This window comes from Podarcis erhardii (assembly GCF_964252035.2).
Source record: "Podarcis erhardii genome assembly, chromosome: 4".
Classification (NCBI taxonomy): Eukaryota; Metazoa; Chordata; class Lepidosauria; order Squamata; family Lacertidae; genus Podarcis; species Podarcis erhardii.
In genome coordinates, this window is record NC_138508.1 from 1,044,165 (window position 1) to 1,050,262 (window position 6,098).

The window sequence follows — 6,098 nt, forward strand, 5'->3', positions numbered from 1 at the left end:
CAGTGTTCTCGAAGCTACCAGCATGAGTTTGACCAAACTGCGGGAGGCAGTGGAAGACAGGAGGGCCTGCTGTGCTCTGGTCCAGGGGGTCAAGAAGAGTCGGACACGACGAAACAACTAAACAACAACAACCTTAAGCACCCGCCACCCAAAGAAGAAGAAAGCTATCTGTGCATGTCCTTTCCCTCCAGCCTTCCCAAGGATGGGCTCTGGGAACACCCGGCCTCAGGGAGGGGTGCTGTGTATGGGACTGCATGCCTCAGGGATTATGGATGCAGGGAAACCTGGATTCCCCTCTTCCAGAGGAGTCATCAGCCCTTGGAACCAAGGAAATGGGTCAAACCATGGAATTTTGGCGATTATTTGATTCTGTATTGGATAGTCAGAGGAAACAGCAAGATACATGGAATCCCCTAATTGCTACAATTTTATAGACTGCTTTTCTGAGATCCTTTGTTGTTGTGGGTGTCTGGTGCCTGTGTCAACCGTCATTGTCCTGGCCTTAGTTAGAGGCTCTGGTGGGGACTTGGGATTTGGGGAGAGTCGTTTAACAGCCCCCCTTCCTGGTTTTAACAGTCCAAAGTGGTGTTTGGGGGGAAGAACAGCAAGCAGCCCCAGCCCCACATTTGCTGTCATTTATCCTTTATGCATGGCTTACATCACAGGTAGGCAAACTAAGGCCCAGGGGCCCAATTGCCTTCTAAATCTGGCCCACGGACGGTCTGGGAATCAGAGTGTTTTTATGTGAGTAGTAGAATGTGTCCTTTTATTTAAAATGCATCTCTGGGTTATTTGTGGGGCAACAACTTAAAGGAAATCATTAAAAGGGTAAGAAAAAAGCATTAAACAACTAAGAAAGCTCAGTTGACCATCCCAGGGCTAGCACACAGGAAAGTTTTTCTCCCTCTCTCCTAACACTAGAAGCCCCATGAAGCTGAATGTGGGGAGATTCGGGATGTATAAAAGGTTCATGCAGCCCAGAGTTACTGGGACCCCCTCCCAATGGAGGAGGGGGCTATCAAGGGCAGCCATGATTCAGAATCCCAGCTGATGGAAACGGCAGGAGGTGGGAACATAGCTGTCAACTTTTGCCTTTTCTTGTGAGGAATCCTATTCAGAATAAGGGAAAGGACACATCATTAAAAGACTTACTGCATTTTTAAAAAAATGAATAGCAGTGATCTTGACCATAGCCAGATGGTGGAAGAAGTTGGGTGGCAGCTAATGAATGGATGGGAGCAACAAATTCGGACAATCACTTGGATGGAAAAATTAACACAGCAGATGAAGGAAAATCTTTGCAACATTCCAGGCAGCCGAGTTCTGCTTTGTTCCATCTATAAGTACAGCACAAAAGAACTTCCATCCATTAATTGGATTCTGATGGGGAAATGTGCTATAGGATCACTTGGAAAAATAAAAAATAAAATTGATATCGGTGAAGCACTGCAAACAAAAACATGATGTTGGAACATGATTAGCACTCTTAGTTTCATTTTATAATAAGCTGTTAAGTGTTTTGGAAAAAATGGTTTTAGACATTAAGTATGAGCTGTACTTAACACTTTGCAAATGAAACTTAATATATATGCTGAGATCAGACAAAGCCTGGAGATCCCAAACTGTCAGCATCGCCCTTGAGCCAGTGCCACCAACTGGACTCATGCACTTCAGCCCCGACTGGGCCAGGCGAGCTGGGTAGCACTGCCAGAGACCACCTTCTGCACAGGAACAGGTCAAAGTGCTGTGGACTCACAGCTTAGAGTTGTGAGCACCGGATTCACTCCAACAAGAAGACAGTCGTTGCACAGCAGAGCATAGCAGAGCATATAAACGACTTGGAGAGCAGCTCTGTAGAATATCTTCTTTTATTCTATCTACAACTATACAAACTATACAAACAGAGCTAAATGAGGTCTAAGCATAAATGAATGCTGAACTGCAATGAGTGTCTGCAGCTGCTCTTAGCAGCAACCTTATCTCTACACACGATCTCTAACACTCAGTCTCTCTCTCTCCGACACACTGACTGACTGACTCTTTGATGTGGTGCTGGAGCAGAATAAGTAGAGAGCAGAACACTGCCCCTCCTCTCTGGAGAATCACCAGACTCATCAGCAGATTCTTGGATATGGGAGGGGTGAAATCTCCTCACAAACATGTCTTTTGGAACTGCTCTCGAATACAAATATTTTGGAAATGTGTTCAGGTTGGTATCTCGGATACATTAGAATATCACATACTGTTGGAACCTACAATATTTCTGCTTGGTTCTATTGGGATGTTATCTCGAAAAAAGTCTGGCAAATAGTGATCAACCTTATAAATGCTGCTAAGATTATGATAGATAAATTCTTTTTTGGGGGGTCCTCATCTCTGGCCTAGTTTGGCAGGCCCACTTTGGCTCTCAATGGCCAGCCTGCTCAGTGGTTAGAGGCATCAAGATGGGACCCTTGCTGGCCTTCTGCCACTTTGGAACAAGTCTCCACATGAGACAGTTTGGGGAGGATAAGACATAGTAGACGTCTGTTTATGTTTGAGGTGCTTAGTTTTTCTCAAAGCCTGTCTCGTGATACTAAATCAAAGGCAGATTTAAAATCTATGAAAGCTGCGTAGAGGGATCCTCCGTTTCTTGAGATATATTTTTCCACAAGATGTTGGAGTACTAGGCCTTGTCTAAAGTTGACGTTTGCCCAGAAACCAGCTTGTGCTTCTATAAGGACATGTTCTCGCTCCATCCAATTCTCAAGTTTATTACATAAGTGGGCGGCATATAAAGGTAAATGGACCCCTGACCATTAGGTCCAGTCGTGGCCGACTCTGGGGTTGCGGTGCTCATCTCGCTTTACTGGCTGAGGGAGCCGGTGTACAGCTTCCGGGTCATGTGGCCAGCAGGACTAAGCCGCTTCTGGTGAAATCAGAGCAGCGCACGGAAACGCCGTTTACCTTCCCGCCGGAGTGGTACCTATTTATCTACTTGAACTTTGATGTGCTTTCAAACTGCTAAGTGGGCAGGAGCAGGGACCGAGCAACGGGAGCTCACCCCGTCACAGGGATTCGAACCGGCGACCTTCTGATCAGCAACCCCTAGGCTCTGTGGTTTAACCCACAGTGCCCCCCACGTCACTAGGCAGCATATACCATAGTTTACTGATAATGCTTAGGAGACTAATTGGTCTGTAATTAGCAGGGTCCGATCTGCTCCCTTTCTTGTATATTGGGATGATGATTGCCAGACCCCAATTTTAGGTTATATTTTAGTGATCAATATTTAATATATATTTTTAACTGCCACTATATCTGAATTGTCTCTGTTATACCCAATTGCAATTCAGTGTATTCCTGTTGTGCTTTATGATTTTCCTGATATTGTAAGTCTGTGACTGTAATAATAAAATTCAATTCAGTTTGGGGGGGAGAGAGAGTCAGAGAGTCAGACAGAATCACAGGATTGCAGAGTTGGGACGGAGCCCAGGGGTCATCTAGTCCAGCCCCCTACGAGACAGGAATCACAGCAAAAGAATCCCTGGCGGATAGATGGCTCTAGGTGTCCCCATGGGATCTGATACACAGCAGCTTTTGCTGTGCCCCTCCATCTGTGCTCCAACAGTAAATAATAAATAATAATAAATTTTTATTTTTACCCTGCCCTCCTGGTTCAGGGAACCGGGCTCAGGGCGGCTAACAACAAATTTAAAACACTTAATTGATGCTACAAATATAATGCTACAATATAAAGCGTAAACAGTAAAATCAAAAATCGATTTTGGGGGGGAACTCCATCCAATAAACATTGGATGGTCACCAGGGCTAGCTGGCTAAGTTAGTCCTATTTGGGCCAGGGAGGAGACCAGGGGAGAATTAGCTGTGGGATCCCAGAGTGGGGAATCTTCATGAAAAGGGGAGGAAGGGGAATAAAAGATCAGGCTGAATTCAGATTGAAAGCCAGGTGGAAGAGCTCTGTCTTACAGGTCTGATGGAAGGAGGTTAAATCCTGCAGGACCCTGGTCTCCTGGAGCAGAGCATTCCACCAGGTCGGAGCCACCACTGAGAAGGCCCTGGCCCTGGTGAACACAAAGTGCTCCTAAAGACTTCAGCCACCTTTTCCCAAAGGGAACTGAGCCTGGGTCAAGGCTGCAGGAAGAGCAGCTCTGGGTCTCCTAACGTTTTGGAGCCCAGGACAATCTGGAGAACCTCCATACACACATACAGCCCAGCCCAGATCTCAGCAAGGCTCTCGATTCACACATATATTCAACAGTTGGGCTGGGGCAAGAGAAGAGCCAGGCTTGCAAGACCCCCCAGAGACAGATCCCCGCTGCCCCCCCCCCAGGCCCATAGCAGACCTGTCAGGCCACTGAGGGACCTCCAGCAACCATTAACAAAGAGGCAGGAAGGGAAGACTGTGAAATTCATTTCCTGCTGGGGGTTGGACTCATAGCTGTCAACTGTCCCTTATTTGGTGGGAAACTCCCTTGTCCCAGCGCCTTGTCCCACTTCTGTCCCTTATTGATGATGTCCCTTAAATTTCTGGCGCCATCGTCCTGGTGCGAGGAGTTCCATTGGCCCTTCCCCGCCCGAGAGAGAGGGGGGGGAGGGAGAGAGACTCTCACCCACGCCACCCACAAGCCCGGAGGCGGCAGCAGTGGTGGCAGCGGAGGTGGCGGCCTGAGGGAGGAGGAAGAGGAGGGGATGGGGAGGGACGCAGAAGGGCGGCACTTCAGCGGCCGCACCGCCACCGCAACCGCCTCATGCCAGATTGACAGCATCTGTCAATCCTACCAATGTATGTAACTCTTTACAAAAGCAAAATCCCTTATTTTGGCTGCTGATCCCTTATTTTCGAGGCTGCTGGTCCCTTACTTTCAAATCTGTAAGTTGACAGCTATGGTTGGACTAGATGACTCTCTGGGTCCCTTCCAACTCGACAACCCCGTGGCTCTGTCCTCCTCAAGGAAGCTCTGGGCTGCCTTCACCTGGAAAGCGCTTGCCCCCGCCTGGGGAAGGGGGGGCCACAAAAAGAGCCAGTCTATTGCTCAAAGCTTTGCATCATCTCCACACACACACACACACCAGATTAGTATTATGGATGATCCATCCAGCTCCGCCTCCCTTTCAGGCATGTCAGAGTCAGACCCAACTTGGGGGGGGCAGGGGGGCATCCCTGCCCCTCCCAGGCCCTGATGCAGCTGCCCAGGTCTCTGCTCTCCTGAGGGATGCCAGCCTGCACCTGGACCCCAGCCCTCCCTGTGCCACCCCCACCCCAAAGCTTAAAGGCCCTGATCCTGGGCTGGCAGAAAAACCTGCATTTGTCCACAAGGGGGGGCACTGCAGGCAAGCTGGGGGGGGGGAGAGTTAGAAGCCAGGAAGATGCCCCACATAAAGGGGACATTTATCTGGACCACAGGGCCAGAACTAGCCAAGCATTGGCTGAGCGGGAGGAGGTTGCCTAGCAACGCCCATCACTGGTGCTTAGGAAGCAAAAAGCGAGAGAGCCCTTAACTGCCTCCTGCCAGGAGGGAGGGATCAGTCTCCACTCAGGGGCCGGAGCTCAGCGGGGGGGGGGGGGGCGGCTCTCTCCCTCCCTCCCTCTGTACCTCAAAACCCAGAAATAGGAAAACCCAGAATTATGGCATCCCATTAAGGCTTTATATAATTCTAGGTTTTCCTATTGTTACCGGAAAAATCCGAGGGTTCCCTTGGACAAAAAGTAAAGACACCAACCAGAGTAAATTGGAGCAAATCAGCAGCCTGTAGGCTTGGCCTTTATTGATCTGTTGCAACAGGGTGCTCCCCTCACTTGCAGGAGAGAGAAAGGACCCAGAAAAATGGCGTGCAAGGCCTTATAAAGACTTTTGAAATTCCCACCCTGTAGATCAAGCCCACCCCCAGAAACATCCTGCATACATTACAGAAAGGAGGGGTTGAGGGAGGAGTTGTGGTGGTAACCTGAGGGTCCTGTCACCTGGCTGGTTTCCTTCTCCCCCCCTCCCTATGAGTCATTTTCCAGGTGACAGAGGGGACTTTGCAGTTTCCTGCCCCCAGAGGGAAGATCTGATTATTATCCTTTGTTCCAGTCCATGCTGAATCCACTCCCA

At 49.0% G+C, this 6,098-nt stretch overlaps 1 long non-coding RNA gene across 1 annotated transcript; it reads left to right on the top strand.

The window, feature by feature from the left end:
• Positions 1–233: 233 nt before the first annotated feature.
• Positions 234–1,459, top strand: LOC309340667. Its single transcript, XR_014156064.1, has 2 exons — positions 234–394; positions 1,131–1,459. It is a non-coding gene; the product is annotated as an uncharacterized lncRNA (long non-coding RNA).
• Positions 1,460–6,098: the final 4,639 nt, after the last annotated feature.